The following is a 25,857-nucleotide window of genomic DNA, read 5'->3' on the forward strand; positions in this document are numbered from 1 at the left end:
AACTTGGGAGTTTTAAAAGGTCAGGAGAGCTAGGCCCCAACTGCTTGGGAGTTGAGTTCACACTGAGTTTTTGTAGATAGTTCAGCATCTGTATCCTATGGAGGGAAGAACATACTTCAGGATCCAACCCAGTAGTTGCTGAAGTCAGGACTCATCTGGTAGCGATGCTGAATTTGGATGTGAACTTGGTGGGACTAATGCTGTGAGTGACCTCAGTAATGCTAAGTATGAGTCCACTTCCCTAAGAGAACAAGGTGGTATAGCAGAGTGTATTCTGGAAGTGTTAGGAGAAAATATTTGTACTTTTTTTTTCTGCTATGTCTTTTAAGTAAATATCTCTTTGTAAGAGTTGATTGGTTGACTAGAACTGGAGTCGGGTAGAGGGGATACACAACTAATGGAGGCCCAAGGTGGTAGAAAAATCTCTGAAGTAGAGATGTAGCAGTCTTGCTCTGGCATACCGGACTACATTAGTCTTTACTAGCTTCATGAAAGAATTGGATAAGCTCATTTACACTAAAGTATTAAGAGCTGATAAATCTTAATGGATTACAACTCCCAGGTTATATGTACTTAGTCCAGAGTCAATTTAAAAGGAATGAAATCTCTAATAAAAGAATTTCAGACATTGGAAATAGGTAAGTGGAAGACTTATATACAGTATTTCATATCTGCTTTTAGAATTTCCTCTCTAAGTTGTCTTTCACATGCTTGCCAAAATGATCTGGCAGAGGGCTGTCACTTTTCTGTTAAAAAACCATTAGTGGTTCCCTGTTGCCTGTAGAATAAAATGTAAAATCTGAGCTTAGTATTTAAGGTTCTCCCCAACTTGCCTCCAATCTACCTTTCTAGTCTTATTTTACTTTATTCCCCTTTTTGTATTCTGTATTCTTACTAAACTGGACTACTGCTTCTTGTACTCAGAATTTCATTTCTCACCTCTCTATATTGCCATTAGTGGTTTCCCAAGGCTGGAATGCATCTCAGAAGTTTCAAGAGTCAGTTTAGTGGCTATCTTCTAGCATGATGCCTTCTTCGAATCACCGTTTCTAGACTTCTCTTTTCCTCCAATTCCTTAGGATCCATTTATTTGTGTACACGTATCTCCTCAGTAGAACATAAGTTCCTCGAAGGCAGAAATTGTTTCATTTGTTGCTTTTATATCACCAGTATTTGACACATAATAGGCTTAATGTGTGTTAAATTTTACTCAGTGGTCAAAAAACAGTCATCAAAAGCTCTCCTCCATATTGAATACCCAGCAAAAAGCATATCACAGACTGGGGGTTTTACTAATTTTTTTAATTCATGGAATTATGCCCAAAGAGTTATTAAACTGCCTATACCCTTTGACCCAGCAATACCACTACTATGTCATTTCCAAAGATGATTAAGGAAAAAAGAAAAGAAACTATATGTTCTAAAATGATTATAGCAGCTCTCTGTGGTAGCAAACACCTGGGAATTGCAGGGATGGCCATCAATTGGGGAATGGCTGAACAAGTTGTGGTATATGATGGTGATGGAATACTACTGTCCATAAGAAATGATGAACTCAGTGATCTTAAAAAACATGGAAAGACTTGCATGAAATAAGAATGAAATGAGCAGAACATTATATACAATAATAGCAATATTGTTTTCAGAACAACCTTTGAGTGAATAAGTCATTTTGACTATTATAAATGCCCAAATTAGCTATAAAAGTTTTGTTACTGTGAGTGGATTTTTAAGGTTAGCTGGTTAGGAAGAGGAAGATCCTCAGACTGCAATTCATATCATCTCGTCTATTGCCTAGTATAGGAAAAGAAACATGGTCTCTACCATTCTCTTAAATTTTTCAATGAGTAAGACATTTTACTTAATTGGATCTTGTAATATTTTCTTTAAAAAGTAAACAGAGACCTATGAGCTCATACTTTGCTTAGACTGCATTGGTGCCTTAGGGTGTAGCTGCCCTTAATGTGTACCTGTAACTCCTAACCCTGGTAAGCACCCATAAGGCAGGCTTACCCCAGGAAGGAGCCAGCAGGTACAAGCCCACTAGTCATTTCCCTGGGGCTGAGTCTTCTTTACTGATAAACTAGACCAGGCATTACAGGCAGAAAGTTAGGGGGAATCATGTGTAGGAAAGGAAGGTAGGGGATAATTAGAGGGAAGATTGTAGGATTTAGAGCCAGAAAGAACCTTGAATATTGTTTATTTTTTTGTAATACAATTGTTTCAGTTGTTGTTTTCTCAGCAAAGATGAAGGAGTGTTTTGCCATTTTCTTCTCCAGCTCATTTTGCAGATGAGGAAACTGAGGCAAACAGGGTTAAGAGACTTGCCCAGGGTCATAGAGTTAGGATGTGCCTGAGGCTGTCAGGCCTAGCACTCAACTGTGCCACCTACCTGCCCCTGGTCCTTTATTTTAAGGATGAAGAAAGTGAAAACTTAGAGAAGATAAGCAATTTAATGAAGGTCACACAAGTCATCAGTGGTATAACTTAGATGCAAGTTGGTTCTTGGATGTCTAGCTTCAAGCCCTTTCTAGCCACCCAATACTGTTTTGGGGATAATTTGAGGAGCAGGAGTGGGGTATCTGTATGTGTGTGTGTGTGTGTGTGTGTGTGTGTGTGTGTGTGTGAGTATTACTATGCATGTGGGTCTTCAGTGAATAGAACATACTTTATGTGCCAGCATAAGAATGAGTACATTAGCACCTGTATCTTTGTATAGTTATTCAAGGCCTTGTGAACTTGCAATAGTACTGAAGTATAGGAGAGCAAATAGAAAATCTATGCTTATTTCTAGATAAATGGAAAGATAATTATAGTAAGTTATTTTTAGAGCCACTTGAACTCCGTATTGAAAAGCAGAATAAAGCTAGTAAAAGTAGAAAAAAATGTTATGGTCCTTCTGGAAATATATAGATCAGAAACTGGATTTGTAGGCGAAGCTGCTCTCAAATCTAGTAAAGAAATGGAATTTTTATAATGGTTTAGGAAAAATAATCTTCATCTACTTTATAAGAAATACTTAAATATGGAAGAGTGCAGGGACAAATAAATTCTTTAAGTTGTCTCAAGCCGTAACAGAATTTTTCCAAATCTGTGCTTTACCTTCTGTCTTAAAGAGTACTTTTAATGATGAATTGATAGCAGTCATCTGTCTCTTCGTCAGTGTCATAATAACCTTAGCTGAAAATGCATACCTGAATGTATGTGTGCATGTGTGTTTACTCCCAGTTTCTTATTCTACAAGAGCTGTAACACTTTGAGTAAGAGATAGTGGCATGGGAAGGCAGCCACAATATCAGCATTGAGAAACAGATGGTACTTATGGGAGTAGGTGCGACAGAAGCAGGGAATAGATGCGACAATAGTTACAATAAGAGCGATGGAACTTCCAAGCAAGAGATGGGGTGATGCTGAACTGCAGATAGGGGAAAGGTGAATAGTCCATCTAAACCTGTTCAGCTGCTCTCAACTGATGGGCACCCCCTTAAATTTCTAGTTCTTTGCTACAACAAAAAGAGCCGCTATAAATATTTTTGTACATATGGGTCCTTTCCCTCTTTCTTTGATCTCCTTGGGGGAGTGTATGCTTAGTAGTGGTATTGTTGAGTCAAAAGTACATACAGTTTGTTAGGTTTTTTTGAGGGGGGAGGGGAGCCGTAGTTCCAAACTGTTTTCTAGAACGGGCTAGATCAAGTCATAGCTCCACCAAGAGTGCACCAATACAGGCACAAGAATTTTTCATTGTGGTTCTGCTGAGCTGCAAGTAAGCTGGAGAAAATGGAATCCCTGGAGGCAGGGGCGTCAAGAGCAGGGGTTCATCAGAGGAAGGAGAGTAATCAATATGACAGGGAAACAATGACCAGAGGAGGGGCTGAAACCACCAAAGCAATGGAGCATAGAACTATGACCAAGATTGAACATGATCCTTGCCCTTAACTGATACTGCGAGCCTTACAGATTACGTAGAACAGAGGGAAAGATGATACTTTTCTAGGCATGCCAAGTTCTTTCCATGCTTGGGGATATCATAGAACCAGGGCAGCGATATAAGTCTGGAGCACAGAATGAAAAAGTGGTATTTATCATATTGATGGGTTTCTTGACTCATTAACAATCTTAAGTGATTTATCCATTTGGGTCAATAACCACATGCTGCCATTCAGAGCTGGAATGACTGTGAAAGGAGGGGCTGCTAGAGGGGAATTTTCTTGACTGTCTCTGGGCTAAGAAACAAGTCCTTACTATTATTTTTTATTGTGTAAAATAAACTTGTTCTATGTTCCATGCTTTGTTAATTTGGTGCTTTCAAGGGAACTGAGGACATGGAGAAAGAGCTATAAATGAACCAACTTTAGGTTTTCTCAGAGAAGGGTGGGGAGAGAGTATTAATTATTGAAAAGTCTCTAATTTATAAAGTTTATCGATGGGCAACAGGTTACACGAATGACTTGCTTAGTGTCAGGCAACTAGCTAGTGGCTGGGCAGGGATTTGAACTGAGGTGTCTTAATTCCTAAAGCCCAGGCTTTCCACTATACTACTACCTTTTCCTCACTTCCCCAATCATGCTTTATAAATATATCAACTAATTGCAATTGTCAAAGTTATTTTATGCATGTGATATAAATTTATATGTGAATTATTTATGAGAATGTTTTACATATGTGTGTATATACACGTATAGATACAGATACATATTATACACGTATACATGTGCATATATATACATACACACATATATCTATATCTATGTCTATGTCTATATTTATATCTGTATCTATATATACACACAGCAGCTAGGGCACAGTGAATGACATATTGGGCCTAGAGTCAGGAAGATCTGTGTTCAAATCTAGTCTCAAATACTTATTAGGAATATGACCTTGGACAAGTCACTTAACCTTGTTTCCCTCAGCTTCCTCATCTGTAAAATGAGATAGAGAAGGAAATGGTAAACCACTCCAGTACCTCTGCCATGAAAACCCCCCCAAAGGAGTCATGGAGAGTTAGACAAAACTAAAAAATGATTAAACAACAACATATATGTGTATATATGTGTGTATATACATGTACACATATACACACAAGTGTATGTATATACATGCATATGTATATATATATATGTATATGTGTGTGTGTGCGTATATACACATGTACACACGTAGTGACTGTTGGTTTAATGATGATCCAGGGATGGACAGGGTGGAAATAGAACACAAAGATAGATGAAAGGAGCCCTAGTCATATATGGGGACAGGAATGAAGAAGGAAAAAAAAAGATAAGTTTAAGGAAAGAAGGGATGCACTGAATTGCATTTAGAATCCATAAGTATCATGGTTGACAGAAACTACCGGAGGCATAGAGAGAAAAGACTGGTTTACAACTGTAGTGAGAAAAGATGTCTCATGTGGAAGCTGAACAGGGGAGGGAAATCCTAGGAAAAAGATTTGAAAAGTTACCAGTTGAAGACTCCAGAGGATTGGGACCAGGTTGGGTACAAAACAAGTGTAATTTTGATTTGGATTAGGGGAATGCATTTGGAACTGGGCCATAAAAGACGTGGTTTCATTAGGACCAAGACTAAGACATATAGTCAACCTGCCTGGGAATCAATTTAGAATGAAAAGGGTCCATTTTACATGTTAAGTTGTGTCAAGCAGATCCTCTGACTAATTTGAGGACCTATACTTTGCCTAAAGCTTGTACCCTAAAATCTCTCATTCATATTCGAATCTGTGATCTTATAAATTCAGGCGTTCACTCTAAAGATGCAGGTCACAACCATTCTGTGTCTACCTAACCTAGGTAACTCAGCCACATTCTCCCTAAAGTTCACCATTGGAGTCTATCCAATATGCTGGAGGCCTTTCTTCCTTTTTGCCTTTCCATTGCCCTCAGTATGATGCCCATCTCTAGTTCTTCAGAGGCCGTGGTGCTCCAGTTTTTACTGCCGTACAGCAATGCTAGTAAAATATTTCTGTTGAAAAGATGAGCCAGTGGTGTTGTAATGGGATTTTGGAGTTATTCTCCCCGCCCACAAGCACACTAGCATGTTGGGTCCCCAGGTTACCACTGACTGCATCTCCACCTTAGGTATCAAATGGTACCTTGATTGTATTTTTCTTTAATACTGTCAGTTTAAGTCTCCATTTCAGCATATTCTCCCCAATATCATTTGCCAGTACCAGTTAATAGCTCCTTAGAATAACTGATTCTAGTGATAAACACCTTGTTTTCAACTTAGTAGTTGGTTTCTCTTCAATATCAATTCACTAATTAACATTAATTAGCTTTTACAAAGAGATATTTATCTAGAAGACCTAGTGAGATCAGAGAACAGAAGTACAAATATATCCCTTTTCCCTAACCTCCAACCAGAGCACCCTCCTCCCCTCTACAACCTTGATCCTTGGGAAGAGTGGGTACTAACATAAAGTCATGGTTACCAACATTTCCACCACTGAGTTTACCTCCAGGAGTGGGATAGCTGATGGCAAGTTGCTCCCTTGCTTGCAGGACCCAGTTAGTTAGCTGTCTGTTCTATCTACTGCTAGGCCAGGTCATTCAGGTTGCTCCTTAGGTCTGGCTTCTTCCTAGGCTCAGACAACAAACCTCCTGTGGCTCTTCTGACCTTTGGAGACAAAGCATTGTATCAAAGGAAAGATGACACAAACAAGAGGGGGCCCCCATCCAAGACAGAGGCTTGCCATTAACTCATGGATTATGCCAATTAGATGAAGGACATTAGTAAGTAGGATGCCTCCCCTTCCTCCCACCCTAATAATCCACAAGAGCTCAGAGAGTCATCTTTACACCTCACTGCCAACAGGAAAGAGACAGCCTTCTCCCTTGAAGCCTTCTGTATGCATATTCAGTTCAAACTCTGCAGCCAGTTGAGAGCATCACTTAGTGAGCAAACAGGAAATGGTGACAATCCCTGCAAGTACACTAAAGTAGAGGACCCTCCACTATACATTCCCAAAAAACTCCTCGAGTGTCCATGCTGGTATATGTTCTCAAAGGCCTGGACCCCTTTTGGCCAATTCCCCTTTCCTCATTTATGGCAAGTCCAAGGTCAGTAAAAGTGCTTTGCAATTTCTCAAAAGCAATGTAGTCTGACCTCTTCCTTTTTTAAAACTCTGTGCCTAGTTCATTGTCCATCTGTACTGTTGGATAAGCTCTCTAGGGTATTCATTCAAATGGATCTTGAAATCTGGGCAACAGACATATTTCAACCATTTGGTTTTCCCGGTGTAGATGGACAGGCCAAACTCCTTTGCGTGATTACAGATCTCTGCAAGGAGGCTCTGCAGTATCTTGGGGTCTGATGCAACCAACACAACATCATTTGAAAACAGGAACATTTGGAGAACCTCACCATCCACAGGAAGTCCCTCCTTACCAGGGACTCTGTGCTAAAGCCCTTGCATTATGGTGGTGAATGCTTTTAGCCAGCATACACCACCCTGCTTAGTGCTTTCCAAGATGTTTATTATCAGAGGGTCATCAAACAGTTATATCTATTGTTATGTCTTCCCAAAAAAACCTAAAGCGATCTTGATAAATGGATGAAAAACAACTTCTAAAAGAGCCTGTAAGGCAACATTTTGTTTTACCAAGTTGGGATTAATAAACACAATGAAATCTTTCATTTGTTTTGGGAGGAGTTAAACTGCATGTGTTACAGGGAAGACTCAAAGCCTTTGGTGGAATTGACCGTTTTGCATGAAGCATGAGCATAAAGAGATTTTAGTTTGTCCATGGGTGTGCACTATTCTATCAACAGTGACTAGAGCTGGCCTCTTCCCCTCACCATGGACTTCTCTTCATCTTCCTGTAGCCTGTGAATATTAAACTCTAAACTCTCTGAGGATACACACACCTCTTCATCCCCCACAGCCTCCCACCAAGCAGGCACTCAGTGAATATTTGTTGAAGGAAGGAAAATAAATATAAAAATAATATTGGAGTAAGGAACAAAAGGAACAGATTATATATGCATGTGAAATAAACAAATCAATAAATTTATTTTTTTAAATGAAGAGAACTAAAAAATGGCCAGAAGAATCTGACAAGTAGGATAGAGGACATCTTTAAAATGTACGTGTATAATTTATTATTTAGTCTATTCATTTATTCATTCACTCATTTAGTTGATAAATTTTTATTAATATCTTTTGTTTGTTACATCTCCAGATTTTCTCCCAGCATCTTTGCCTTTTGTCCCCTTCCAGAGAGCTATCCCATATAACAAATAATATTTTTAAAGGAAGGAAAAATAGGTAGAAGAGACTTTATGATATGTTTCAAAATAAAAGCAAGCTCTATACAATATTTGCAGTTTCATCCGCAATTGTATTTTTCTGTTTTACTGTGTGTGGGAATGCCCACTTTGTTGTTGTTTGTTAAGTTCAGAATAAACGAATTTACATTGGTTTAGTTTCTGGATGAAGTTATTATAGTTGGTGTCAATGTAATTTCAATTGTCTGTTTCTCACTTTTCATTTTCAATAATTCGTTTGAATAATTCAGGGTTAAGTCTTCTTAACCATATGCCATATCTTTTTCTCACTTCTTTTTGCTTATTATAAATGATGATATTAATTCTGATAGGGCAGCAGCCATACAGTGAACAGACAATTGACTTAAGGATAATTCTAGTATTCATAAGTTTCTTCCTGCCTGATGACATGTTGTAAATTTCATTCTTTGTGACATTGTTTGTTTTTTGCTATGTCCACTACCTCCCAATTTTTGAGAAAGGATTCACATTAGAGAGGTATGAGGCTTCTGTATAATCTGTTTTCCACCTCTCAAATTATCTCATATACGTTCAGATTTTGCATTGTAAACAGCAGGCTAAGCATGTGATGTTTTGATGACTCATTGTGGGTACATATAGAACAGGAGAGTGGAACTAAACCACAATCTAAAAGTCAAAGTCTACAGAGGAGAATCCTTCTTAATCTCTTGAGTGGTGGCATCAGAAGTAATCAGTGCCCAGATGTTTGAATGGAGTACTGCCTGGAGGCTGGGGAAGGGCAGAATCTGTTCTTGAGATCATTATCTTGTCACCACTCTTTGAGCTCATTATAAACACCCTGGGGTGTTTCAAAACTGGGGCTAGGAATCTGCCTTTACCTTAGTGTCAACTCAGAAGGCACTATTTCAGGATACCTGTTATATAATCAGGAGATCACAGGATCATAGATTCAGATCTGAAAAGTGCCTTCTAAATCAACCAGTCCAAGCCTTTCATTCGAGGAAAGTGAAAGGGGAAGTGTTCCAGATTCCCATCTTGCCAATAGATATCTAATTGGCTAATATCGTGTTAATCTAAGGATTAAAAAAAAAAGTAATCTAGCAATTTACGTGGTCACCTTTCTCCTAAAACCTCAAATTATAAACCACATTGCATAATTGTTTATTGTATACTGAAAAAAGGTGGAGTGAGGACAAATAGATAAAAATGCTTTCAGGTTTTACCACCCCTGAATTATCAACATCAGATGGTTTCCTTACATGCATGAATTGTTTTGTGCTGACTACTTGCAGCACCAGTTAAGCAAAGACGCAAGTTGTACTCTCTAGAAGCCTATACCCTAAATTACTCTATACTCCAAATGGGGCAATGTTAAATATGGAAGCCAGTAATCATACGGACAGTTGTAGTGTTCTTCACACACACAATATTTCAGTCAAATTGAATCACTCATGGTTTTTATTTTGTATCTTGGCATACCATTTCCTCATAACTTCCTTCAATCTTTATCTCCATATATTGAAATACTTCCTGTTCTGTTTGAATCCTTCTCTCAAGGTCAAACTCAGATGTTCTACCTTACACTTATCAGACTGGCAAAGATAAGAGAAGAAAATGACAAATTTTGAAGGGGTAATGGGGAAACAGGTATTCTAGAGCAATGTTGGTACAGTTAAGAATTGGTCCAACTGTTCTGGAAAGCATTTGGGAACTATGTCCCCAAAAGTTACAAAAAGAAAAATTATAAAAATGTGCCTTGGCTCAGAAATACCACTACCAAGTCTATACTTACAAAGAAATCAAAGAAAAAGGGAAAAGATCTGTATGTACAAACTGGTAGTCCCAAACTGGAAACTAAGGGGTGTCCTATTGAGGAATTGCTAAGCAAACTGCAGCATATGAACGTAATGGAATCTTATTGTGCAATGAGAAATGATGGAATGGACATTTTTGGAGGAATCTTGGAAGACCTCTATGAACTGATTCAAAGTGAGCAGACCTACAGCAGTTTATAGAATCATAACACTACAGGGAGAAACAGTTTTGAAAGACTTTAGCATTCTGATCAACCCAGTGAGAAACTATGAATCCAAAAGAATGAAGATGAAACACACCACTTATCTTGTCAAGAGGTAATGAATTTAAAATTCAGAAAGAGACATGTCTCTTTCAGATGTGGTCAATATGGGAATTTGTTTTGTCTGACTATATGACTCTGTGTTGAGGGCTTTAGTTTTGGATTTATTTTTAAAATTTGCTCAAGTTGGGGGAGGAGTAGCTGGAGGGACAGATAAATTTAAGAAATGAAAACATTAAAAAAAAAAGATCAAATTCAGATGTTCACTCCTACATCGATGCTTTCCTCCCTGGTCTATACAAATGGAAGTAATGTCTCCCTCTGGTCTTTGATAGCACTCCGTTTAGATCTTTGTACTTATAATTTATATTATAATTATCTGTGTACGAGTTGTGTTTGTCCTTCGTGTTTGAAGAAGACCATGACATCAGGAAAATGATTAAATGACCAGCAGTTGACCTTGATTTGAGTGAGGGAGGGCTGTGCAAGGTCACCAGCCTTACTTTCTCCTCCAGAGCCATGTGGGTCCTGTGGCCTGATATTCATCAGGATGACTGGAGATGGCCCAGGATGCAATGGGAGACTCTGGCCCTTTCAGGCTAAGGACATTTCAGGTTCTCACATTGAGTGAGGTAATGCCCATTCTGTGAATAGTCCTCTTTAAGAAGTGAGTCAAGGAGTGGCCCTTTCAATTAGAAAAAAGAGAAAAAAAATCAAACTGGGAGAGGAAGACCCTCAGGGTTGCTGGTCAAAAGAGAAACAGTTACCATAGACATTCACTCTGAGCCAGGAGGGCCTGAGTTATAGCCATTAAGTGGATCTTGGGCAGGGATTGTGGTCCAATCTATGAACTTCAGAGTGAAATGGGGAAGGAAGGGAGGAATCTAGCCAGTAAACCCCAAATTAACTAGGGAGCTTCCAGCCATCAAAATTTACCTCCCTTTGGAGAGAGGGAGAGGGAGAGGTCGAGCTGAGTTACCCAACTGACTGGGTCCCCATTCAGGCAGCTTGGGACTGGCCCTCCCTCACTCAAATCAAAATCAACTGTAAGTCACGATTTCAGGGTCCTCCTCTTGGAAAAAAAAAAAAACCTAAGGAAGAACACAAGTAGAATTTCCCCTAGTAGATCCTGCCCTCAGTGAATTTATAATCTCCAAATTTTTATCTTCGCATTCCTAGTGCCTTACCCTAGAGCTTTGCATGTACTCAAAAACTCAAATAAGTGTATCTTCTCATTGATTTGGGAGTTCCTTCCAGCAAATTGCAGCCCACTGGTACCTGCCTTTCTTATGGGATTCTCATTCTTGTCATCTGGAATAATCAACAGAGGACATCCACTGAATATGCTAGAAGCATGCCTCACTTTCCCTGACACTGCGAAGGTGCCATTGAACTACTAAAACTTTCTACTTGTCATCCCACCATCTTGTCAGATGACCAGACCATCATCTCTCTTTCTTGCTATTCCTTAGTGGAATCCTTTATTCCTTTTCTTCTGTATTCCTTAGTTATACATTATAAACTTCTCCTACCCAGAAGGCTTCTTCATTGCTTTTTAGGGATGTTTGTTCATCTTTAGCTCTTACAAAGCACTAATATTCCAAGTCTCAATGTTGTAACGCAACACTAATACAATGTTTGTATTGAAAAGCAAGGCCTTCACCATTATGGGAAGCTTTGGATTGGTAAAAGAACTTTGTAATTTTCTGAAAGCAATTTGGACCTGATTTTCAACTCTAGGCTTCGCATATACTATATTTCTAATGTTTTTGAATGGAAGTGAAAAACTTTGTAAAGTGAAAGTAAAATTAATTTCATTTTCATCTTTAAATAAGAGGGAAGTGGGGTTATGAAGTACCTACCAGTATGTTAAACTGAACTGAATATATCTCCTTCCTTCATCTTCTATTTTAGAGTTTGCTAGGTTGTATAGTATATAGAGTCTGGACTTGAAATTAATAATACCTGAGTTCAAATCCTCTCTCATAGTCTTTTTAAGTATGTGACCCTAGGCAAGTAACTTAACTGCTTCAATCTCAGTTTCCACTTCTGTAAAACGGGATAATAATAACACTTCTCTTCCAGGGCTATTGTGAAGACCACACAAGACAGCATCCATAAAGAACTTTGCAAACCTAAAACACTATATAAACAGCATCATCATTATTATCTTCTTCCAAATAGTTTTCTTCTCCAAGATCTCCATTTTTGTTGATGGTGTATTCATTTTCTGAGCCATCCAGGTTTGAAACGCAGGAGCCATCTTTGATTCTTCCTTTTCCTTCCCCCTCCTTTGACTCCTCCCCATATCTAATCAGCTGTTAAGTGTTGTCAATTTCATCTTGGCAATTTCTCTTGCATACATTCCTTTCTCTCCACTCAAATTGCCATCATGCTAATTAAGAGTCTTACCCTCTCTTGCTCAGACTATCGTTATAGCTTCATAATGGGTCTCTTTGCCTTCTGTCTTTTAATTTTCTAATATATCTTTCAGGTAGCTGTCAAAATAATCTTCCTAAGGCACAGATCTTTTGCTCAAAGACTTTCTGTCGTTATCTATCATCTCCAGGATACACATACTCCTTATCCTAGAATTTAAGGCTCTCCAAAATATGGCCCCAATCTAACTTCCCATTCTTATTTCACATGACTTTTCTTCAGGTATTCCATGTTCTAGCCCAGTTGGATTACCAGCTGTTCCCCAAACCTGACATGCCATTTCCGTTTTCCATGAAATTTCCCCGTGGATGTGATTCATTTCCTCCTTGTTTTTGCCTTTCTAACTACTCATCTTTCTTCAAGGTATTTAAGTCATACGACACACCTTGTGTATCCTTCCCAGATCACCCCAAGTTAAAAAACAAAAACAAAAACAAAAATGTTATCTCCTTCCTTAATGTAATTGGGTTGTACCTCCTAAATTTCTGGGGAGGAGGAGGGGCCTGCAGGGTCAGCTCAAGGAGCATGATCTGTGGGCTGCAACTGTCATTACATCAGCTAGTATTAAAGTAAACTGTCTAATCTAATCAAATCCAATAAAATTTATGAAGTGACTCTGCAAGGCACTGTGGGCGAAAATGTCTTCAGGGAGCTCATGTTAAACTGAGGGTGTATAGCATGTAATGTAACCTATGGGAATTTACTCATAAAAGGGTATACACAACATATATAAAAATAAATACAAGGTAATTTTGGGGAGGGGAGAGGACTTAGAAGCTGGGGGAATAGGGAAAGGTTTCATACTGAAGATGGCTTGAGCTTTTTTTAAAGGAAATTAGGGATTCTAAGAAGTGAAGGTGAAGAGGGAATGTATTTCAAGTTTGAAGGACAGCAAATGCAAAGATATATAGATATATACACATATATCTATATATACACATACATACATACATACATAGAGGAAGTAGAATGCTATGCATGAGGAATAGTAAGAGGGTCACTTTGTCTAAATTGTAGAGTAGGTGAAGGGGAGTGATCAACGTAATAAGGCTAGAAAGGTTGGGATTAGGTTGTGAAGGATCTTAAATGCCAAATATAGAAGTATATATTGAACCCTAGAGGTAATAGGGGGTCCGCTGGAGTTTACTGAGTAAAGAAGTGTCTGATCTATGCTTTAGGAAAATAACTTTGCTAGCTGCATGGAGGCTGGATTGGAATTGGGAGAGAACTTGAGGCAGAGAGTTCAATTAGGAGGCTAATGGTTATTTAGCTAGTAAGTTCCAACAGTAAAGTCTAAAATATGTCCTTGCTTGTTCCCTGGGACAGTCTGTGCTTCAGAGTCTTCTCTGATTTTATGTAGGTTTTCCTTTCTGATAACCATGTTGAATCTATGTCTCATGAACTGAGGTACGAATAGATTTTGTTATTATGGTTTCTGCTACTGAAAAACTGTAATTCAGAGGGGAAAAAGTAGTAGGATTATCTAATGGTTTTTTAGATTAGGATCTGACAAGTCACTAGCCCTATTCTAGATGATCAATAAATCTTTTTTTTTGTTACCTGTCCGAGAATGACAATCTTTGATAAATATATGTCCACTCAAGGAGAGAGGAGAGTGTTGTAGTAGATAGAGTACTAATCTGGAGTCAGGAGCTCCCATAGCTTTACTCTCACCTCTGACACATATTACCTGCTCAACCACGGGCTGCTCCATGTTACCGACCTTCAGTTTCCTCATCCATAAAATGGAGATGAGAGGGGTTGTTGTGAGAACCAAATGAGATAAAGTATGTAACTTGTCTATTTTGGTTGACGGTACCACCAAGCTTTCAGTCACGCAGGTTGGCAACCTTGGAGTAATCCTTGATTCTTCCCTCTCCCTCAAACCCTACATCCAATCAATTGCTAAGATACCTTCCTTTTCTCTCCACTCTCACCTTACCTATTTCCTCTCACTTGATCTTTGGTAACAGCCTCCTGATCAGTTTCCTTGCCTCCAGTTTTCCTTCTCTCCAATCTATCTGCCAAATCAATATTCCTAAAACACAGATCTGACCTTGCCACTGATACTCAAAACTCTTCAGTGTTTCTCTATCATCTATTCAATGCTTCTTAAATTCACAGTTTAAGAAGTACTGAAAGGCTTGAAAGTGGAAAAAAGTTTGAAAAGCTCTGATCTATAAGATAAAATGTTAACTCTTCAGCTGAGCATTTAAAGCTCTCTACAATCTGGCTTCTCTCTACCTTTCCAGTCTCATTTTATGTTACATTGCTTCACTTACATTCTATTCGATCAAACTGACTTAGTAGCTTTCCCTCATTCCATTCCCTGGATTTCCCATTTGGGGAGTGTTCTATCTCATCTCTACTGTATAGAATCCCTTGCTTCCACCCTTCTACAACCTTCTACAAGAGGCCTTTCCAAATCTTCCTTCCTTGAAATTACTGCCTTGCTTGCATACATGTGGGATTCTCCCAGTATGGGGTAAATGGCTTGAAGGCAGGGACTGTGTCCTGATTTTGTTTAGTGGTTGCTCTTAGTGCCTTGTGCATAGTAGGTTCTCAATAAATATTTATTAAAATGAATTTAATTATGTAAAGTGTAAATACCACCTATTGTTAAAGAGACTCTAGAAACTTGATTAAATTGTAACTGTAAAAAAGAAAAAAAAAGTTGTAACTGTGTGACCTTAAAGAGTTCTGTGCAGTATTGTGTAGTGACTTTACTATGCAAATCATGTTCCTAAAAACAGGGGAACACTTTGCATATTCTGAACACATTGTCACCAAATGAAATGAAACCTAAGGAATTCTGGGGTCTGAATTGTTCAGGTCCTGAACTTTTTTTTTTATACAATATTTATATGAGCAGGACGCATCCCAGGTATGTTTGGGGAATGAACAATGTGGATAATTGCCTCAATTATCTGACTTGTTTCCATAGTGGAGATTTGGCCTAGCAAATCACCTGTGCTCAGAAACACAGCTGGTTGCCATGGGTTGACTTATTAACTTGGACTCTTTTGCATACAAAGGGTAGCACCTGTGACTATTACAGACTGAAAATTCAATTGCAGGTGCATGTGCAAATTGGGTTTTGAGGTGGAAGTTCAAGCAAATCCTTTTGAAAATGAATCCCTCTATATGGACTATGTAATGAAGAGGTAAGAGGAAAAGTGACAGTCAAAACCTAGTTCATCCAGAAATACCTGATTTTCTGATGACATTTATGATCTGATTACTAGGCTTCTATTATTCATTTTGTGTCAGTCTGCTTCCTTTGAAAATACAATTTGAAATATTTCTCAGATCTTTGTATTTCTTAGGACCTGGTTGCCACCAAGTTTATCTCAAGCATCTAAGTTTAGATACTGGAGATAATAGGTTGTAAAGCCCCCAAGGGAAGGTTCTCTGTCTGTCTAGATCTCTCTGAACTACACTATACACAAATAGGTGCTTAATGAATCCTCCCCTAGGAGACTAGACTCAAGCACCAAAGTGAGAGAAATAATTTCCATTCCTCCAGGTTAAGTGATGAGGGCCCTGGGATGGGCAATTTGCTTAATCAGGCTGCTGTTATGAAGACTGGGACTTCGGGGCCATCCCACATATTGCAATGTGGAGATCAAGAGGCAAGCTGTGTCAAATGGGGAAAATGTCCTTCCTCTGAGCCACCATCAATCTTTTTCTACGTGCATTCCTGTATGCATGGAATGAATGTTGTCCTTCTGCCAGCAACACGTAACACTGTGCAAACGCCACCTTCTCCCCCCCCCCCCCCCGGCCAACTTACAGCTTAACTGCGCTAATTACATTTCACATTTGTATTTACTGCCTCTGCCCTCCCTCTCGGTGTTAAACAAAAGCTTCTACGTGTGTAATAATTGTTGTTAGGAGCCAAGACTTACATACATCTACATTGTAGGTTTTCTTTAGATTATGACTTCTGTTTTTAAGAGTTGCATAGGATGAGAAGGAATAGATTATGATTAGGCCTCTTTAGCTCACATAGAACATTCAGAGTTGGCGCACTCAAGTTTCAGATGCCTCTTTCTCCTTTAAAAATTCTTTTCATCTCTATTTTTCACTTGAACAACAAAATTTTGTTAGGAAAACAAGTGGAATCGGTCAGTTTAATATTATGGTTGGTTTGTAAGGGTGGTATTGGACCAGGGCTTAACATTTTTTTTTAATAAATGGATCTTTTCTGGGCTTTGCTGACACTTCTATCTGCCCTGAGTATACCAAAGAGAAAAGCCTTAGGAGAGCGAAACCCTTGATGTTTACAAGACACCCAGGTTCCTAGTTCTCTGAATTCAAGTGTATATATGCACACTGATCCAATGCAAATACATACATTCTGAATTTGTTTTACTGCTTTAAGAAGCTCTTAACAACCTATGACAAGTGAAACATTTGTTAATCAAAAAACCCCTACAACCTATTCATGGGCATTGTTTGATGGTTTCTGCTCTGACCTCCAAGATCTCATTGTGGCTGGAATCGGTTATAGTAACTTGTATTTATTTTTACAACTAGCTATTATGAATGCAAACTCCCCTTATCGCCAAGTGATTGATAGGCACATTAAGAAGTTGTTCAACAGGTTGCTAGGTTTGAAGAAATGCTTAAATCCTGATAGGTTACTTTTTATCAGCAAAGACTAGGAATTAACACAGATAAGCCCAGGGGTGACCAGAATTTTATTTTCAGAGCTGAGGGCTTGCCGTCAGGGTTTTATATTTGAGTGTGTTAAGCAGTAGGTTCTGTCAGTTCCTTTTTATAGATTTCAGTTTATTTTCGTAGGTGGAGAAGAGTTCTGATGGAACTCATGCAGTGGGAGGGTCACAGAAAGCTACTGAAACCAGCGGAATATCTGATAGCATTAATTATCCATTTTTGAAGCTGCTTGTTGCTTAACTCTTACAACCATTGGAAAGTTAACTTCCCCTTCCCCTCTACCTCTTCCCTCCCCCCCCCAAAAGGTTTTGTTCTTTTATCAGATGCCATTGAGTATTTTCCTCCTTTTCTCCCTCCCTCCCTCCCTCCTCATGAAAACACAACTAAAGGGGAGGAGAGTTAGGTCACTGCAGGTGGTTATCTACAAGGTCAGTGACATTTAGAGTTCAGAGGTCTGAACTCTTAATCCTGTATTGAGTCTGTCTGAACCAACAGGACCTCTCCATCTGATGTAGAATCTCATTCTGTTTCATTGGAATAGCTTCCAGAGCCCCACAGGCATTGTGGGTAATAGGTACCACTGAAAGACCTTGAATAGGTACATATTTATTGGATAGGTGTTAAAAAAAATTAAAAAGCACTGTTCAGAATCCTCTTTCCCTCCTCTGAATGTCAGCTAATTAATTATGCTAGAAAATTCTATGGGTTTTAATTAATATAATTCATAAGATCTTAGATTTAGATCTGGAAAGAGCCTTAAAGGTCATTTAATTCAAGCAAGTCATTTTATAGATGTGGGATCTGAGACTTAGAGAGCTTAAGCCCAGAGCCACATAGCTGGTCAGTTAAAGGCAATATTTGAACCCCGGTCTTTCAAACTCTTCAGTTCTTCAGAGGGTCAAGTCTTTTCATTCTTGATGATATTCTTTCATACATCTGAGAGATAAAATTTTGTGATTCTGTATTATTTAAAGAAGAATTTAGGAGGTAGAATAAAGGAGTTAAATTATATGAATATATAAAATTTTTTTCTTAAACCATTCTATTAACAAATCATAGCATCAAGACTTTTGTCTCTCTTACATAAGCACATGTAGCTTGACATAATAGAGAGCCTGAGAGTCAGAAAGACCTGGGTTATGTTGTACCTTTGACAGCATTTATGTTATACATAAGAAATAAATACCTGTCCCATACCTGATTTCTATCTATATGGAGTACTTTCCTATGCTCCCCACTTCCCACCTTTGGAAGACCATAAACATGAGCTAACTTAAGTTTGCTCCATAGTGCACTGGGTAGAGATGTAAAGAGTGAAAATCCGAGAAAAGGAATGAGACACTTTTTAAAAAATGGTCAGGCTCCCTCAGGACTGAGCTTTATCAGAGAGCCTACATGGGTTCAGACCTGAGAGGTCCATAGTAGTGAGGGAGAGGTTACGGCACCCTAGCTCTCTGAGCCCAGTCATATTTTCTTATTGAGATTCTTAGTTCCCTTTTCTACCAGTTGGCCACTGTCACTATATGAGCTGAAGGGACCCCCTGAACAGGACCACAGGCCATTTTGAATGTTTTTTGGTTTTTTTTTTTGGTTTGTTTTGTGGGCTGCTATTGCCCATGACAAATGGTCAACTTACTGGAGAGGAGCCTCCGCATACTTAGCCAGATGTGCTCAAAAGCAAATACAGTTTGTTCCAGGATTCTGCTCAAAGATAGAACCCAGCAGCCCTTGTGCCCCACTGGCATAGCCTTTAGAACCCAAAGTCATCCCCATGCAGGATGAAGCATTGGAGTTGGACTTTTGGGAAGACTTGATAAATACTCTTGAGAAAATTAGGATCTGAAAATTTAGGGGGAGCTTTAAAGATGAAAAATGGTATTGTTCTATATAGTCATTCTTAGGAGAAGCAATGTATTCCTCTTCTTTAAACAGAGGTTCTTAATCTGGGGTCCACAGATTCATGGATAAGTTTCAATGAATCTGTGAACTCACATGGAAAAAAAATCGCATTTTTAGTTTCTCTAACCTTTTACTGCAATGTGCATTTCTTTGATTATGAATATAGATAACAAACATTATTCTGAGAAAAGGTACATGACACAAGCAAGGTTAAGAATTCCTGTTTTAAAGTTATCTTATACAGGCTTTTTGATTAAATTCAGTAAACAAAAATTCCACATAGTTACAAAAATTGTACTTTTAGTTTTTGTTGTTGGGCATTAAATTCAGTAGTTGAGGAGATGGGGGATTGGAGAGGAGGTTTGCCCTTTTTTTTGCAAAAAAAAAGAAGAAAAGAAAGAAATAGAGGTCAACAGAGAAATTTTTTAAATGCATAGAAGAGAACTAATAGAAATTCAGAAGGAAACAGAAAAGCAGGACAATTGCAAATAACATGTTGAATTTATTATACATTTAAAAGCAAATTGTACATATTAGGCATTTGAATTTTCATATAACTTCTTTTTCTATTCTACTTATATGTGGAATTTTGGGGGCTGTTTATTAAATTCAGAATTTCATTTACAATCTTTTTTCATTATATTATGAAATATAATGAAATGTATTATAAATGCTTGTTTCATTCCATAAAGTAAAAATAAAATAAATTTTACAAAGAATTAAGATAAATTCTACACAGGAGAATTACTTCTGTTTGTTGATTTAGTATGTACTGGAGTATATTTCCAAACTCTTGCTGGTGTCCAGCAGGCTGAGGGCACTCATATCCTTGCAAGGAAGCAGATGAACTGATGTAACATTGTTAAAATGGAGCTGTCCATTAAATCAATCCCCCCAAATCAGGGCCCTATTCTCAACAGGTGAATTTAACACTTCTAGGAGATATGGATGCATAGTGACACCCAGTTCGTTGTCAGAGGAACTAGATTTAAACTTTGAGTTTGCTGCTTTCTACCTGCGTGACTTTGGGTAAGTTTCTGGGCTTCTGTTCTCTTATCTATAAAATGATGGGACTGCAGTAGGTCACCTCTAAGGCCTCTTTAGTTCTACATCTATGACTCTTTGTCAATCTCTTAAGCTACATCAAGGGTAAAATTTTACTCCCTTGAATTTGACTGAAGACTAGTTACTTGGAGAGCAGTACTTTCGTCAGCCATGTGATAGAAGTATCACATGGACAGAAGTTTAAAAATGTTCCTGTGATCACTGAAAAATAAGGAAATAAAGTTCAAAAATGAGGTATGGAACTTGTTTGACTAGTTTCTGTTTTAAACTTGGTGGATTACACTTCTTTGTTTTAAACCATTAGAACAGCAATGATTAAATATCAAATTCCTTCAAGAGTCACTATTTCCTTTTGGAAAGTTTTGATAAAAAATATTGCATTTATTGAAATGTTCTGCCCACGTGTATTACCTGTAAGATGTCTCTCCAATGTCTGCTCTTTTATTATATGACACACCACTGAGGTGCTTGGATTTGTTTTTTAATTCCTCTGTGGTTTATTTTTTATAATATATATACATATATATGTATATATATGTGTGTATATATATACATATATATATATATGTATATATATACACACACACACACACACATATATTTTACACACTATGAAAAGCAATGGCATTTAATGGGCAAATGGCATCAGGAGACCTTGGTTCTTTTTCCACATCTCTGGCTAACTTTTCTGTGTGACCTTGGGCAAGTCATTGGATCTGAATATATCCCAGTTTCCTCACCAGTATAATGGGGATAATAATATTTTCCTTCTACCTACTTCACAAGGGTTTTGTGAGGATTAATGAGTTAATGTTTGCAAACTACTTTGAGCTCCTTTGATAAAATATAAAGCATTATTATTTATGACAATAATAATAGCCCTGAGAGCACTTTCCTTTCATCCAAGGATCTCAAAGTAATTTAACATTGTGTTTGCAACTTCACAGTAGGTTGTTATGTGTCATGGCTGGCTCCTTCTGGAAGAAACAGCCTGTAACAAGTAGTCTGTTTTTTTTCCTGGAGAATAATTGAATCTCTCACCGACTCCTTACATCAGTTGCATAACCTTCTCAAGACAGACGAGTAGTCTCCTTAGACCTTCTTTATCCTTGCTGTGAATTACTATTATGATCGAATCTAGATAGTATTTGGTAAATTCTTTTGAACTATTAGTAATCAAGTAATCGAGGTACAAGAGCTTGAGATTTAAAAAAAAATGGGTCTCTCTGTGAATATGTATTTAGGCTCAGAAATGATAATTTGGAAGAGTGATTTTTAATGGACAGATTTCAGGGAGTGTATGAACTTGGATTGGGAAAAAATCGCATCTTTATTTTCATTAACCTCTCACTGAAATTTAATATTTCCTTCAATTATTTAAAAATACTCCGAGAAGGGGGCCAGAGGCTTCACAAGCCTGCCAAAGGGGTCTGTGACGCACAAGAAGGGTTACAAACTCCTGTTTTAGAGAGGTCTGTGACTGGGGCTCATCTAGTTCTAAGGTTTTCTCAAGGAAAAAAATATGTATATATATATATATATATACATGTATATGTATATATAACAAAATAATTTTGTAACAAAAATGGTTGTATTAAAATCCTTTGGGTTACCTGGACCAATTATAGGAACATTTTAATGATCTTTCTTAAGGGGCCTTTGGGTCAGATTGACCTTCAAGCAATGTAACATTTTTATGGAATGCCATAATGTATTAGGAAAAAAACCCTTTCATATAGGGCAGTAGAAAATAAATTGACATACAGAACCCATTTAATGAATTTAAAGCTACTAAAATATAATCAAAACTAAACTAGATGGAACAGATTAGGTTCACAAAAAAGACATATCCAGGTTGGCAGGCATTAGTCAGGGAAGCCCTTGTGTCATAAAGAATGGGTAGCACCTAGATAGATGGTAGGAAGACTGGAGGATGTTTTAGACCTGGGGAGTAACATGATCAAAGCCAAGCAGGCAGAAAGCTTGTCCAAGAAACAGACCAGAACGACTGGAGTAGAATGATAGAATTTAGAGTTCAAAGGGACCTTAATCTTCATTCAATTCAGCTCCCTCATTTTACAGATACAGAGTCTGAAGCCCAGTTGGGTGATATGAGTTTCCCAAAGTCACACTGGTAGTAAGGAGCAATTTCTTCACATTAGTGTTCTTTGTGCTAGATTTGTGGCTGGGAGGTAAAATTGGATAGGTGAGGTGTTACTGAGACTGCAGAGGGCTTTGGTAGCTGGGCAAAGGATTTTTAGTTTAATATGGTAGCAAATAGGAAGCTACTTAAAGTTTCTGAGCAGTCGATAAGATAATAAAAGCAATGTTTTAAGATGTCTGGAACTAATAATGATGGTGATGATGATAGCTGACATTTACATAATGCTTCCTGTGTGCCAGGCACCGTACCAAGCACTTTACAATCATTCTCTTATTTGATCCTCCCAAGAACTCCGCAAAGTAGGTTCTATTATTATCACCCCTATTTTACAGTTGAGGAAACAAGCACAGTGAGGTCAAGTGAGTTGCTCAGGGACACACAGCTAGTGTTTGAACTCAGGTCTTCCTGACTCTAGGCACAGTGCTCTATCCATTAAAAGCACTAAGCTGCCTCTTAGTGTGCAAGAGCACTCAGGAGAGGACAGTTATTGAAATAATCCAGAGCGCAAGGTATTAAAAGCCTGCCCCACGTCACGGGGCGACAAGGAAGGGAGAGGAAAGGATGGACATGGGCAGCAAATCTTTTTGGACTTATTTTTATAGATATATTAAGTTTCAATATATCAGATTAACTCATGACTGATTCCCCAACAACAATTAATACCAGAAAGCAGTTAAATAAAACATTTTAAAAAATGATTGCTATTAATATAGCATTAACTTGACAACCTCAGTTAACTTTCCCTTCGTTAGAAGAAAGGACAGATATAATGCTTTATAACTTAGTAATAACTGCGTCCCTTAATTTTAGTCTGAATTTTGTTGGCATTTAAAGTTGTTTTCATGTATGTAGCCATGGTAATGGTGTGTATTGGTATTTTTCTTCAGCTTTGTTTGTTACTCTGTAACACTTCATACAGATTGTCCCCTATTTGTTTGAAGTCTTCTTATTCCTGGCACTGCATGATGTAATAATATTCCATTACTTTCTGTACCACAATTTATTCAACCATTCATTAATTACCCCACTCAGTGGGCACAACTTTGTTTCCAACTTCTGAGTATTGAAATAGTGTTGTGATGACTGTTTCTTTTCTTACAGAGAGATCTTGTTGTCAATAACATCCTTGAGGTATAAATGTAATAGTAGGGTCATTGAGTCAAAGGATGCAAAAATTTTTGTAACTTTACATGAATGATTACAAACTGTTTTCCAAAACAAAGGGGCCATTTCACAGCTCCCTCAGTGGTGAATTAATGTATGTGTTTTTCTGTGCCCCCATCAACAATGAATTATTTCATCTTTTACTATTTTGATAGATGTGAAGAGACACTTCAGATCTGCTTTAATTTGCATTCTATGATTATTAGTAATTTTAAGTACTTTTGAAGATGATTTTTGAAAGCTTTAAGACATTCATTTGACCACTTGACTGTTTTTGCTCTTATACATTTGTGTCTATTCTATAGATTTTAAATAACAGACTTATCTGAAGTGCTTTATGCAAAGTTTTTTTTTCCCCAAGACCATCTTTTCTTCTTTTGGTTGCACCCTATTTGTGCAAAAATTTTGTTTTTATATATTCAAACCAGTCTATTTTGAATTTTATAATATTTTCTTTGTTGTGGTTGACTCTAAACATATCTTTATTAATAGCTGAGAGAGATATAACTTTGCATTTATTTAAACTTTTTAAATGGTGTGGCTTTTAAATATATAAAATATTTATGTGTGTAGACATATAGATATTTGTGCATGTGCATATGCATATACACATATGTATTTGTATATATTTGCTAAAAAATAACCCAGAAATTTTGGTTGAATAAAGAGTACTCTTCCCAATACTTTGTGTACTTGGGCCCATTGAAGTGGACATCCTTGTCCTGTTTCTGATCTTATTGGGAAAGCTTCTAGTGTTTATTATAAATAATGCTAGCTTTGGGTTTTAGATTCATGCTTTTGGTCATATTAAGAAAAAGTATTTTTATTCCTGTTATTATAAATGAGCGCTATAATTTAACACAGGATTTTCCTGCATCTATTGTTATAATTTTGTGGTTTGCCTTGTTGTTGTTGTTTGGTTGTTTGGGCCTGTGATTCCCTTGGTATAGAGAATGCCTCTCGGTAAGAAAACTTTCTTTATTGCTGTAGATCAGCAAATGTTTTACAATTTAGCACTTGGCCAAGTGCCGGGCACATAGTAGATGCTTAATAAATGTTCATTGATTGACTGATTGAATTTATAATCTTAGTGTGTTGCTTGAGAGGTTCAATGATTTGCCTATGATCAGTATATGTCTGAGGTGTGGTGCTGCCTTTTTACTTATTAATACTATCTATTATAATAATTATATTTTAGAATTGACCCATCCCTAATTTATTTAATGTCATATTATCTTTGAATTCCAACTTGCTTTCAATGAATAATTTACTTGAAATATTCTTGTACCCTGACAATACCTGAATTTTTTTTGCGTCAAAATTCATCAGTGATATTAGTCTATAGTTCTCTTTTTCTGTTTTTCCTTCCCTGGTTTGGGAAACAAGATGATGTTTTCTCATATATAGAGTTTTGATAACTTGTCTAGACTCATTATCTCTACTTTCTTTGAGTCTTCTTCCAATTTTGCCATTAAATTTTTTTGTTAGTTATTTGTCAATCCATTGCTGCTTTTTTTTTTTTTAAATTCTACCTCAGTCAGGGTTCCATTGCTTTGGTGAGATTTTCTATTATATTTTCTAAGTTTCTGAGTCACATGGTTGTATTCTTGAATTCTTCCTAATCTAGTAGATAAAAGATCTTCCTTCATTTCTCTTTCTATGCCTTTAAACCACTCTGGAGGTCCTTATCTCCATTTTCTTTGTTTAGGGGTGCAGCTATTTTTTGCAGACTTATTCTTTCCTCTTAGAGATTGCTCATCTCTTCATTGCAGTGAGGTCTGTTTTTTTTTTTTGTTGTTGTTATTTATCCATTTCTTCAGTCTTTCTGCTAGTTTTCCAAAGTTTTTCATAGGAGAGTTTCTTTACTTTTATTCTTTTATTTTATTTGGTATATTTGACACTTTTTGTAGAAAGGTAGGCAAACTGGACTTAGGCACAACGACTCATTGTTTCATCTTTCTGGAATTCTAGTATGAGAAACACTTTGAAAGAAGAGTAGGTGAGATTTAGGAGAAGTGTGTGTGTGTGTGTGTGTGTGTGTGTGTGTGTGTGTGTGATTCTATGAAGTGGTAGAATAATTTTTTTCTCCTCCTGAATCAAGTAAAGT

The sequence above is a fragment of the Trichosurus vulpecula genome, chromosome 4 (assembly GCF_011100635.1).
Source record: "Trichosurus vulpecula isolate mTriVul1 chromosome 4, mTriVul1.pri, whole genome shotgun sequence".
Classification (NCBI taxonomy): domain Eukaryota; kingdom Metazoa; phylum Chordata; class Mammalia; order Diprotodontia; family Phalangeridae; genus Trichosurus; species Trichosurus vulpecula.